General features: G+C 34.8%; 1 protein-coding gene and 1 non-coding gene across 5 annotated transcripts in view; one reads left to right on the top strand and one right to left on the bottom strand.

Moving 5' to 3' along the window:
- Nucleotides 1-14,493, bottom strand: part of ATF7IP (activating transcription factor 7 interacting protein) — a 118,876-nt gene that overhangs the window by 83,895 nt on the left and 20,488 nt on the right. The window lies entirely within an intron of this gene.
- On the top strand, nucleotides 519-632 carry LOC116594633. The gene has a single exon (XR_004287341.1). It is a non-coding gene; the product is annotated as a small nucleolar RNA SNORA40 (small nucleolar RNA).

The raw sequence follows: 14,493 nt of genomic DNA, 5'->3' as shown, positions 1-14,493 counted from the left end.
ATACACCAAAGACATTCTGAGATATCTTGATACACTAACCTACTGGGGCACCTGGATGGCTCAGTCAGTTAAGCGTCCAACTTTTTTTTTTTTTTTTTTAAGATTTTATTTATTTCTTTGACAGAAGGAGAGACATCACAAGTAGACAGAGAGGCAGGCAGATGGAGAAGGGGAAGCAGGCTTCCCGCTGAGCAGAGAGCCCAATGTGGGGCTCTATTCCAGGACCCTGAGACCATGACCCAAGCCAAAGACAGAGGCTTAACCCACTGAGCCACCCAGGTACCCCAAAGGGCCCAATTCTTGATTTTAGCTCAGGTTATGATCTCAGGGTTGTGAGATGAAGCTCCTCATTGGGCTCTGCACTGGGTGCAGAGTATGCTTTAAATTCTCTCTTCTCCTCTCCTTCTGTCACTACACTGTTCTCTAAAAAATAATAAGTTTTTTCAAAAAAGACAATTTACATTTTTAAAAAAGAAGCATATAAGGATACCTACTGCTGCACCAAAACAGCAAAAATACAAATTGTATTTGTTTAGTTTGTGGACAAAGACAAGTGGGAAAAATAAATTCTTTTTTGTAATCCAGAACTCATTGTTCAAGTATGAGTTTTGATATAGGTAAGAAGAAATATGATACCTAAAAAGCATTAAAGTGACAAGAGCATTCATAAACATGGAGGTTGGCTCTAGGACTACAGAATTACTAAAAGCATAGGATTTAAGGGAAATCTCAGCTATATTGAATTAGTATTCTAATTTTAATGTTGACTTGAAACAAAGATGCCTCCTTTCTTTAGGCTTTACAATGGAGAACACAATGTCTGGACTTAAAATTATTGGCATATCCCAACAATCTATATAATTTTAGGGTGTGTCAATTTAGGAATGAGTATGATTTGAACTTACTCATGTTCAAGGGTGTCTGAAATTGAGAACCACGGAGATCCTAAATATGGCCCTAAAGTAAACTGCTTAAAGAAGTTGGATCCCCAAAATTAGAAGGGGTAAGTTTTTGAAGTATGATCATATTCAAGTGGAAACAAAGAAGCCCATCCAAAAAACAAACAAACAAACTGTGGAATGACTGACAGTGACAACTGTGGATTGAACAAAGGTTCTTTTTAAAAGGGCTATTTTGAGGATTATGATTCTGACTTCACAGAAACTAGGGAGACTAACACTGGAAGGAGTCAGATGTGAAATTCCTTAAATAACAATTTCTTGACTTTAAATTAAAAAAAAAAATACAGGCAAATATAACATCCATCACTAAGAAAATAGCTTTTAAAAAATACTATGCATACTTAATAGCTTTGTGGCCCTGGGCACATTACTTAACCTCTCTGGGCCAGTTATATGGAGATAATAATAATATTTACCTCACTGAACTATAGGACTGAGTGAGTTTAGGATTAAAAGACTAGCAACCTGGAAAACAAACAAACAAACAAACAAAACATACTGTGGAGAATCCTCACTAAAGAACACTGAAAGTTAAGAATGTAGATTTCTGTCATGTGCATGAAGATAAAGTGTACAACAAAGCAGCTGCAGAATTCTTAATGCAAAAAGCTGAAGCCAGACATACCTTTTTGAGGATTATGATTCTGACTTCACAGAAACTAGGGAGACTAACACTGGAAGGAGTCAGATGTGAAATTCCTTAAATAACAATTTCTTGACTTTAAATTAAAAAAAAATACAGGCAAATATAACATCCATCACTAAGAAAATAGCTTTTAAAAAATACTGTGCATACTTAAGAACTATCATTTCCTAGCTAAGTTACCTGTTCAATAATATATCCCTTCTTTGCTTCAGTATCCTCAACTATGATACTAAAAACTCTAACACTGCCTCTCCTCATGCCACTTCTCATTAAAATGTCACAGGGGTTAAATGGGATAATAAAATAGAAAGTACTCAGATGCATAAGTAGACAATAAACTGTTTCCAGGTTTTATATGCCATTGTGTTAAACCCCCACACACAAAATATCATTTCTAAACATTAATATAGGCACGCAAGTGATATTTTAAAGTCTGGAAGGATAAGTGCCTAATTAATGTATAGTGGCTGATATGGCAAAAGACAAATTTATAAATACCAAGTTTCACTTAGATGTGCCAGTTCAAACTTTCACAATGAAGATATATTCATGTAACTTGTATCTTAACAGTTAAACTCATTCCACTTCCCCAATCTCTTCCATGCTAATAATAAACCAGAGTAGCAGCGACATTTATAAGTGTAATTAGTTCACCCACCCAGACACTAAACTCCAGAAGAGACAGAGAAGAGAAGTTACAATCCAAAAGATAAATTCCCAGCATTTTCCATAAGCAGCAAGTTACAAGTACCACTTCCCAACCTCTCACGATCATTTCAGTCAGCATCGACCCCGAGTAAAAGAAGAAATCTCAAATACAAAAATGAGTATAATCACAAATAGATGCCAAACCTTTCAAACAAAAGAACTAGTTACTTAGTAGAAAGAACATAAAACATTTTAAAATAATATATTAAATATTCTGAAAAGGTACTATACCCACAAGAACAAGCAGATATGAAAAGAAATGAATCTGAAATCTTAGAAATTCAAAACAAGAGCTGCATGGACACAACTGAAGTGAGACATAGGTAATCAAGACCCAACGTTCTCTCAAAATACACAAAGGAAAAACAGAAAAGCTAAGAGATGGGGAACATATCCAGAAGCACTAAGTTTCACTGAAGATGAATTTTAGAAAAAAGAACTAAGAATAAAAGAAAATAAGAGAAAGAATTCACAGAGTTAAATTTTAAAAAGTATATAAAAAGGGGCACCTGGGTGGCTCAGTTGTTAAGTGGCTGCCTTCAGGTCAGGTCATGATCCCAGAGTCCTGGGATCTAGCCACAAGTAGGGCTCCTGCTCCACTAGGAAGCCTGCTTCTCCCTCTCCCACTCCTCCTGCCTGTGTTCCCTCTCTTGCTACTACCTCTCTATCAAATAAATAAATAAAATCTTTTTTAAAAAAGTATATATATGCTTTCCATAGAACAGGTCTGCTCATTATACCAAAACAGACTAAATTAAAACAAGCAAAAAACAAACAAACAAAAAACAACAACAAAAAGAAATCTAAAACCTAGACATAATGTGTGAAGACTTCAGAAAACCAATTTGAGGAAATATTAATAACTTAAGAGTAAAAGATCAGTTAACTACAAAGGAGTAAGAATTAAAATGACATCAGACTTGTCATCAGCAATACTGAATGCTAAAATAAACAACAATATCCTCAAAGTTCAGAGGAAAGGTTATTTTTAGCCTAGAATTCTATTGCCAGAAAAACTAGCAATCAACAGGATAAAGAAATAAAGATATTATTTCTGAGCAAAGACTGACGAAATGGTCCCTTGCTAAAACAATTACATAAAAATATCGTACAAATTCAAGACATCAAAAGACCCTAATAAATGGGGGGAAAACTCAAATTAGGGAACTCATATAATGCTCCAAAGGAATCATCAATGCTCCAAAAAACAAGTAAAACTCATGGGCTGGCTGAAATAATTGAAGATCCATCATCTTTCAAATAAATAGTCTGGAATAAAAATCCCAGATAATTATATGATGGGAGTTAGCAGACTTAGGGGCTGTGAAATGTGGGGCAAAAATAAAGAAAACTGTCAGTCTAAAAATAACTTACCAGGTTTCAAACTGGGTAAAGTGACAAAAATAGCAGATATGCATTATAAAAAAGATACAAGTTATAATAAAAAAGCATAGAAAGGTTAAAAATTCAAAGGACAGAAAACGATACACTAAGCAAATGTTAACCAAAAAAAGGTAAGTATGTATATAAACCTATATATAACATGTAAAAAATGATTCAAATTGAAGATCAAGTTGCTGGACAAAAACAAATATATTTCCTATAGATAAAAGTACATCACTTCAAATGATATAAAACAAAAACAGGTTTAAAGAATTTCAGGAAGAAACTAGTAAATCCACAGAGAAACACACTTCATTATAAAATCTACAGATTAAGAAAATGTAAGTAATATAAACAATGCATGTATTTTTTTTTAAGATTTTATTTATTTATTTGACAGAGAGAGATCACAAGTAGGCAGAGAGGCAAGCAGAGAGAGAGGAAGAGAAGCAGGCTCCCTGCTGAGCGGAGAGCCAGATGGGGGGCTCGATCCCAGGACCCTGGGATCATGACCTGAGCCGAAGGCAGAGGCTTTAACCCACTGAGCCACCCAGGCGCCCCAATACATGTATTTCTTAATAGAAAAATGGAACTGAATATCCAACAAACCCAGAACATGCATTTTTCATGAACACATCCAACATACATTAATGTGGTGTCAAGGAAATAATAAATTCAAAGACCAAAAAACAAAAAAACAAACAAACAAACGAAACACACACACACACACAAAGCCACATCCTCAGCCATAAGATAACAGAGTTGGATGAGCAACAATGAAATGACAAAAAAAAAGATCTCCTTATAAATTAAAAATATATATATACTGGATTAAGGAGGAAATCAGTGGTGAAATAACTCAGAGGAAAAGTGATAGCCTTAAACCACACATATTAATTAAAAAAAAAAAAAAAACCACAAACTCAAAAATGCTAGTAAAGGAGGAAAAGTACAAACCCAAAGCAAGGAATCATAATAAAAGCAAAAATAATGAGAGAAAACCCAACAATAAAACAGCAAGCAACAGTAAAACCAATAGCCAGTTCTTTGGGAAAAAAAACTATTAAAAAGTAGAAAATAAATCAAGGAAAATTGAAAAAACCATAATAAACAATATCAGAAGTTATAAAGAAGATCTAACTACAAATACAGAGCAATACACTTGGTTCAAATATTCAGTTACATTAAAGGTTATCAATGGTATGTGTGAAAAATACTGAGGGATCTGAACTTACTGCAAACTCAATAAAATTCAACAGGGCTAGGTGGCTGCAAGAAATGTCAACACAAAGTTAAGCTGTAGAACAGAAGCACACAGTCTAAGGAAAGGGAGACATTTTTAGTATTACATTTAGTTTTGAGTGACTCATAAAGAGGGACTCTTAAAGAAACAGTAGGACAAACAGGATGACCAGGCTAAAGATTGACCTAGAACAACATGTTGTATGAGGAAACCATTGGGAAAATGAAGAATATTTAGCCTAGAAAACAGGAGAATTTTAATGGCTTTCTTTAAATGGTGCAGATCTATCATGTGTATATACCAGATAGAGAGAAAAAGAGGCAGGCAGAGAGACAAGTGCAATGAAAGGCCAATTTCTCCTCAAAATCAACAAATACTGATTTGTTCATATGTCCAACAAAAGAAAGAATTAATTACCATATGAAGTTAGAGACTCTCCTTACTGTTCAACATTTAGAAATGTTGAAGCAGAAACTAGATAATTAACTGTCAGGAATAATAAACAGTAGGCTCTTGTAGGAAGTGTGATGTTACAACTACTTGACCACGTAGGTCTATTGCACTTTCAAGACTTTGTTATTCAACATTACTTGCCAATAAATTTTGTTCCCTAAGAGGAACACAAAAACTGCAAACTCAAAATTTATCCTTCAGATTTTTGGATCATTCATACTCAACTTCAATAGTCTCAAAAACGACACATCTTTATCCTCAAGACATTTATCTTTGTCTTACATAAACCCTTTATGTTTATTTGTATCTACAGAAAACTCTATGCAACTTTCCCTCCTCTTGCTTTGCTATGATCCCCAACTGAATATTAACTGAATGCTACTTTGGTCTAACTCCTTGCCTCTTTACCTATAAATAAAAAATCCCTCAGGCTGTCTCAACTATCTTCCCAATCTAACATTCTAGAAAAGTATGAAAACTTCCCAACAGTTTTAGATATGTGTGTTCTCCACACTAAGAGAAGCATGCCCTTCTCCCAATCCAATTTAATTGGTAAATTAATCAAAATTGGTATCTTTCTAGTATCAACATTTCTCTGATCCTAGTGAAGATGTTTACTCAAATGAAACACACATCCATAAACATATAAATTTTTATACTTCAACAAAACATGTACTAGAACAATAATTTTCAAAAGCCTAAGCAACACTGTCAAAAGGCAAGAGGAAACAGTCTGTACTCCTGAAACATGAGTGTGGCTTCTATCACACTCAATCTAGCTGGCCTCTAGCTTTTAAGTACCCAAGCATGTAGTAATAAATAGCCAATGGCCTTTCAGAGTCTAGAAAACTGAAAGTCCCATCTAAAACTAACACTTTTATGTTGCAGAAAGATCCTAATGTTTAACTTCTTAAAAGGGAAGCAAAGAACTGCATAATACCATTCCTTTCCTCCTCTATTCTCGAAGCTGGCCTCAGTATCACCCTTTGCTTTGTCACCTACCCACATTCATCCTCCAAAATTTTATCAATCAATAATATATTTTATCACTGGCCATAATGGTATTAGCAGACACAAATACTTACACTCTTTATAAACATAAATCTTTATACCTTTATAGTATGGTTATATATTCTTATGTTGCATGCTTCTTTTATTTCAGTAAGATAATGGTTTTCTGTACACAATTTTTCAAGCATACCAAAAAAATAATTTAACAAATGTCTCTGCAACCTTCACCTAAGAAATAAAATATTCAAATTTCTAATGTTCATTTTAGTTTAAACTTAAGTTCACTTTGTTAAGATGGTGGTAAGTTTAAATATGTGGAAATGGAAAGCATAAGGGTGGGACTGGAAAACTTGACCGTGTTATATGTATAAATATACATGATCTAATATATATCATTTGTGAAAACAGAAGCAGTCAGATTTTGATGATGAATTCAAAGTGGTACATTTACTCTAAAACTTTACAGTGTAGTAAGGTTACAAAATGTCATTTCTCTATATGTACCAGTTGGTGTCACTACAACTGAAAACACAGCAATAGGACTATAATGAAAAGAGATCTAAAACTGATTTGTATGTAATATAAACATATTGTATGCATGAGTAATGTTCATATATGAAGCCCCATGCTAGTTCATTTCAATACAAACCTAAGGAAAATTATAAAAGTGAAAATTACTTTTTAAAAGATAAAATCCAAATATGGTATTCAAAATCTTCTGAAAATTACAATGAACAGTCTACCAATCCTGGAATGACTATAATTAAAACAAACAAAAAAACCTTCCAATGGTGAGAGACAGATATAAGGCCTGAGGGGTCGGGGGTGGGAGGTGGAGGTAGTCACAAAAAAAAAAAGGACCTGAATCTCTTACCTGTGGGTAGCTCGATATTGTGAAAAGGACTTCCTCTTCTGTAAACCACTGCAACTTAGTTCATTTGTATAAGCAGTTAAAACTAATGCAGACTTCTAGAACAGCCTTCTTTAGCCTAAATTCCTTGCTTGGTTCATATTCATTAAAAAAAACAGGAATACAGTAGATTGGCTACATATTAAAATTCCTTTCAAACAGTGATTCACATCTGTTGTATAGTTTGTGCAGCAAACATCCCATTAACCACAAAAGCCAAAAAACGTCAGACAGTATGCCAATGAAGCTCACAGAACACACAAAATACATCTTCCAAAGGATTGTTGCAAGTAAAGATGCCTAGAATCAGAATTCTTTTGTACTGCTTTCTATTCTGCCAACTATTAGGACTGCAGCAACTGTGTGCAGTTAAGTACCTCCCACATATTACCCAATAGTATCAGTAGGCATAAATCTATAAAAACAGAACTAAAAGCTTCAAAGGCTTATAGATTCCCATTATTCCAAATATTGTCAGTTGTGGAGGTCTCAGTACTCTTATTCTAAAGCATCAACCCTGTTCTTTCAGTCCTAAAGGCTATTTTCTTATACATTCCAAACAGAAAATCCATGACACATATTATTTGCTGCCCTAGCAGAGCCAGACTGCAGTTACAGCTAGCTGGCACCAGTAAGAACAATTTACATAAAGCAGTCCTCATTTCATGACCAAACTAAAGAATACTGCTGAGTAAACCCTCCCCCATTCGTTGCCCAACAGGCACTGACTGGTTCTAGAATATATCTAGTTATCTATTTACCAATGATTCAAATCCGGGTAATAAGAGAAAATCAATTTATAATTCTTAAGTAACTGACATTTTATCCCCACCATACCAAAACATATTTAACACCCAGAGATATTCAAAAGCCTTAGTTTTTTGTGACACAGACCAAAATATTACATAAATCCAGTAACTGCTTTAAAGTCATTAAAAATATAAATTATAATTCACATTAACCAAAAGCTGTCCTTATTTGACTCTATAGCCACCTTTCACATTTTGTTAATTACTTAAATAATTATCATTAAATAGATTTGCTCTTAGAACCACAATGCTTTACATGTCACCAAATAGTAAGTCTTAATGCATATTCACGCATCAGTAGTACAGTGATAAGTAATTCAAGGTATTTACCACTAGTTAATATCACTAAACTTTTTGATAAACTCACACGTTAAGTTACAAATATCTAAACAAGAATATATTTTGTCAGTAGCACATTCTTATTGATCCTAAATCATTCTTGTGTTGTTTTAATTGGCTAGATTTGACTGAGCAACAGTTGAGTCATTGCCTATGAAGTCCTTTGTTTAAATTTTTTCAGTAATTGCTTTATTACTTACTAATACATAATTCTATCTCTTCACTTCTATTTTTCCACTTATTTTAGTGAGTCTAAATAAACTAAATTTCATTTTCAATTAACAGTTTAGAAACTAGTGCCACATCTAAAATGACAATAAAATAAAAAGTAGTACTTAATATGCTAACCAGGGGTCATCCAGATTATGTTTTTTTTTTTTTAAAGTAGGCCCCAATGTGGGGCTCAAATTCACAACCCCAAGATCAAGACCTGAGCCAAGATCAAGAGTTGGACCCCCAACTGACTGAGCCACCCAGGTGCCATTGTTCCTTATTTTTTAATCTTATTTTCAGCTGGTTTTTTTTTTTTAAGATTTTTCATTTATTATATGAGAGAAAGAGTGCACAAGCAGGGGGAGCTGAAGAGGTGAGGGAGAAACAGGCTCCCAACAGAACAGGGAACGCAATGTGGGCTCAATCCCAAGGCGCCAGAATCATGACCTAAGCCAAAGGCAGACACTTAGCCAACTAAGCCACCCAGGTGCCCCATATTTTCAGCTGTTCTAAAACATCATTCTTGGGGCACTTGGGTGGCTCAGGGGGTTGAGCCTCTGCCTTCCGCTCAAGTCATGATCTCAAGGTCCCGGGATCTAGCCCTTCATCCGGCTATCTGCTCAGTGGGGAGCCTGCTTCCCTCACCCCCTTGCCTGCCTCTCTGCCTACTTCTGATCTCTCTCTCTGTCAAATATATAAATAAAATCTTTAAGAAAAAAAATAAAACATTGTTCTTAAACTATCCCTATTACACAATAAAGACAATGGAGCTCAAAATTAGAGGAAAAAGTTATCATACACCAACAGTAAATAGTAGACTTCTAATGCATGCATAATCCTAAATGTTGCCTTTGATAAGCAGTAATGAATTTCCTCAAATACATATTCTTTTCAAAATCTGTACTCTGCCATCAGCAGAAGAAGGAACAGAAACAAATATATATAATATGGTGTCTTTTCACATAGTATATACCGTTTAAGTAACATTTGGCTATTGATCATAACATCTCACAGTTGGAAATCATCCAAGTATTGTACTCCTTCTGGTTTTAATTTTGTTAGCTGTGTCCTCCCTCTCTTCTCTTCCTACTTTTTGCATCCAGATCTCTGAATAAAAGTACTTTAAAATCAAAGGACCTATAATCATTTAATCCAGCATAAAATATAATATATATAACAACTATTTATTAAGCTGAATAAATTAATGACCTAATACTGAATTAATTATGAGAAGCTTAAATTCTCTACAACCTGCTTACTGAAGTGCCAACCGACAAAGTTAGTTGTTAATCTAGCTCAGTGCTTTGCAAATTAATAATGGTAAAGAACCAATGTTTTAGCTCTAATCTATCAAAGATCAACACTTCTATAAATTCAACAAAAATGAATTAACTGGAAGGTGAAATAAAGAGAAAGCATATAAAATGTATGCCTCAATTATTTTTATTATTTGACCCAACTGACATAAAGTTACTTTATCAGACTGATACAAAAATTTCTAGACATTCTTAATTTCAGTTATTATCTCATGGAAGAACAAGAATAAACAGACAAACTAATCTGAACTGACCTTGAACTCATTCACAGACCACATTCTGGTAGTGTTCACCTAGCCATTCGCTACCTATTCTACCCTACCCCCAGGATTCTCAATCCCTGGGGTAATTTAACCTTCTCATATTTATTATCTACCCCCTCAATTCCCCTGCCCCAGTATAAACTGCTAGAGTGCAGGGATCTTGTACACCAGACATCAAAACAGTACCTGGCAACTAACAGGTACATAATAAATGTTTATTAAATTTGTTGAATCAATTGATCACTTCAAAATCCATTTTTGTTTTCACTCTAACATGCTGCCTTAGCACCAGTAAGAATTCTTATTGTATCCCCTTCAAGCTCTTTAAAGTCTTCACTTTGAGATTTAAACACCTTGCTTGGGATGCCTGGGTGGCTCAGTTGGTTAAACCACTGCCTTTGGCTCAGGTCATGATCCCAAAGTCCTGGGATCAAATCCCATCTCGGGCTTCCCCTGCTTTGCGAGGAGCCTGCTTCTCCCTCTCCCTCTGCCTCTCCACCTGCTTGTGCTCTCTCTCTTTCTCCATCAATAAAATAAATAAAAATCTTTTTAAAAATAAAAATAAATAAACACCTTGCTTTCTGGCATTTTTACTACAAATCAGCCGGACCCCTAAAAACCCTCACCCTAAAGATCCTTTTCTAAAATATCCAAGTAGCCCAGATTTCTCCCCAATACCATAATGATTGAAAACAAAACAAAAGAAATTTGTGCCAAAGGGAAACTTGTAAGGAAAAAGCAACCAATATTTACTAATACATAATTTGTGTCCCACACCACACTGAATGTATATATACTATGCTCATTTAAATCCCAATCAACTCTACACGGTAGACTTTATCCCCATATTAAAGATACGAAAACTAAAGTCTGAAAATAAGCAACTAGCTTCTTCCCATAAAAAATAATGCATAAAGGGGCGCCTGGGTGGCTCAGTGGGTTAAGCCGCTGCCTTCAGCTCGGGTCATGATCTCAGGGTCCTGGGATCGAGTCCCATATTGGGCTCTCTGCTCAGCGGGGGGCCTACTTCCCTTCCTGTCTCTCTGCCTGCCTCTCTGCCTGCTTGTGATCTCTGTCTGTCAAATAAATAAATAAATAATCTTTAAAAAAAAAAAAAAAAAAAAAAAAAAAAAAAATAAAGATACGAAAACTAAAGTCTGAAAATAAGCAACTAGCTTCTTCCCATAAAAAATAATGCATAAAGGGGCGCCTGGGTGGCTCAGTGGGTTAAGCCGCTGCCTTCAGCTCAGGTCATGATCTCAGGGTCCTGGGATAGAGCCCCGCATCGGGCTCTCTGCTTAGCAGGGAGCCTGTTTCCTCCTCTCTCTCTCTCTGCCTGCTGCTCTACCTACTTATGATCTCTCTCTCTGTCACATAAATATAAATAAAATCTTAAAAAAAAAAAAAAGACTGAGCACTTATGATAGGTATTATACATCCAGCATTATATATACATTTCTCATATAAACGTCTAACTAGTTGGTCAAAGAAAATGAGTTCACTTTGACTGATTCCAAAGTCTGTGTTCTTCCCTGGCTCTTTATCTAATCCAAATCCAAAGGCCTCTCTCTTTTAATGCAGAATGGCCATGTATCCAAAACGATATAATTTTTAATAGCCATACCAGACAAAAATAATCATTTCCCGACTTCTATACCAGTAGCTTCCACAATGCATGCCATGACACTTCCATGTTAGCAAAGGAGAGCAACAGGTCACATGCCCCTCCTGGGCAGTAGCACGTGATTTACTGTAAGAAGGGCAAAAGTCCTTAGATGCAGAAACAACTCCTCAGGTACTGTGTTAAACTCCTTCATTAAACTCAAAGGATTCACTGTGTCAATAAGCACTGTTTTCATTGTTTCCATATTAACACATTAATAACTAAGAACAGACTGCTACAAATTACTAATAGAGAATTCTGTGAAAGTTCTAACCTAAGCGATTAAAAAAAAAAAAATCCTTATTTGAATAGACTTTACGCTTTCTCCCAAATCACAAATCACTATCTCTTTTGGGAGTGTGAAGAGTTCAGAAAGCAGGAGAGTCAGTGTTTCCTGGGCAAGTTAAATGCTTTTTCAATTTACACTGAAGTTTCTGCTTCAACTTAATGCCATTTTCCAAAAAAGTAACATTTCCCTGATATTACATAGTATTACATAAATGCTACATCATCAAAGTAGTCTCAACAAAGTTGAGAAAGTGAGTGTTATGTAAACAGAAGCAAACTTTAAACAAAAATAAGTTTATAATGGCCTCTAAAATTAGTCTAATGCAGTCAAGAAAACTTTCTACTAGCAACTTTCTCATTTTTTAGTGCTAAGACTTCTCAACTCAACCAATTTAGACATAAGTCTTTTATAAAATGTATTTCATTTACCTATTCAGTAAACTGTGTATCTTGAATATACTTTTTCTATGCAGTATCATTAACATCAATATGATAAATAGTGATGTCTTTAACACCATCATAACATTTAAAGAAAAGAGAACCTATTATGACATTAAAAGACCTCAAGGTATTCATGTTTCTAATTAATATTTCCTTAATCTCTTCACTTTCATTCTATTGCCACTTCTTGCTGATGTCACTGGATCTCCTTGAAGCAGCACCATATTTCTCTAATATAGAGAAATCAGGACAAAGCTGAAGATTGGCAAAGGTTCCGTATCTTCTAAAGAGAAAATGATCTTTATGCAGGCAGTCTCTCCTACCAAGTAAAATAAGCTGGACTTTACTTATGCTTACTTCCTTCTAGGTTAGAAGCTGTACTCTAACTATAAAAGGCTGCCAACAGTTAAATAAGTAGGATAGGGATCTGAAAGGAACAGTTTATAGGGGCCCAGCAGGTAATGTAATTAGTGAATAAGACCAGATGTGAACTGTAGGAGACAGTAGGTACTCTACTGAAGATTATTTTTCTGACGCAGAAATACATTCTTAGCACTCCCCAACTTCTATTTTTCAGAGACGAGACATCCAGATTTTTGTGTAAAATTTGACAGCTTAAACAAGTAGAGTAACAGGACAACAGCAAAAGGGTAAAGTCTGTTGACTGCCAATTTGCGGCTACTGAAAGAAAACTATATTTTCTTAAAATTCTCATATGTACCAAAACACAGAAAGTTCTAGGCCCTGAATTCAAGTCATCTCTTTATTTTCTCACTGCATGTTTGGAAGACTCAGCAGGACTCAGTTAAACTAGAATCGAAACATTTCTCCCTTTTACTTCCTTAATTTTGTAATGTCAACATTCTACATTGGCTTCACTTAATAAACATATCTGCCACTATCTACATACAGCAAAAGGTGGCTAATCTATGTAACAGAATAGAATCAGCAGTACAAACATGAATACAACATATTATCAAGTAGCTATGGATGTACTAATATTAGTCAGTACTTCTTGCTTCTGAGCATTAGTTATATGTGAAATTTCCCATACTGTTTAAATATAACACATTCCCTGATCCAATCACATTTGATAAAGTACACATCTAAGAAACAAAAAACTGAGGAGCATTCAAATATTACTGGAAAATTAGCATGCAGACTATTTCATGTACTTTTCAGAAACATTATATGAACTGATTCTCCACATATCCTCGCCATACAGATAGGAATTTTTCCCATTTTACAGATGAGGAAACAAGAGTCAGAAAATGGAATGAGTTGATCAATATAAGAGAAGTAATAAAAACAACTCAAATTTAGGCTTGAACTCTTAGTCGATTTCTCTCATTATCTCAACATTTTCCTTAAAGGCTTATGCTTAATGAAATAGCTCAGGAAAAAGGATAAACACATAGGGAGCACAAAAGATGACAAAATAATAACATTAAACCTTAATTATCCAGCTCCCGGATTTATCATGCCTTCAATTATTCAGCCTAGTAGCCAGTCTGGAATTCAGCATGGAAAATTTGAAAACTGTCACAAATCCCAGAAGTAATAATCCCACTGAGGTCCAGTTTATGCTTATAGTTGCAAAAATGCAACATGGCACTGAAAAAATTAGCAATAATATTCCAAAAAGCCACATTGTTGATGTTCCCCCATGTACAAGTAATAATCAATGGAGTGTTCTTACAGAGAATGAAAGTTAATTTTATAAGCCATAACAAAAGGCAAAAAGAGTGGATCACTGAAATTTCCCTAAGGTCTTACTCTGACGATCAACATAAGTTTTCAATAATTTCAACCTAGCCAGTTTCCTCTAGCAATAAAGAACAAACT

This window comes from Mustela erminea, chromosome 6 (assembly GCF_009829155.1).
Source record: "Mustela erminea isolate mMusErm1 chromosome 6, mMusErm1.Pri, whole genome shotgun sequence".
Classification (NCBI taxonomy): domain Eukaryota; kingdom Metazoa; phylum Chordata; class Mammalia; order Carnivora; family Mustelidae; genus Mustela; species Mustela erminea.
Note: the sequence above shows the minus strand (reverse complement) of the source record. Positions and strands in the feature narration are given on the sequence as shown.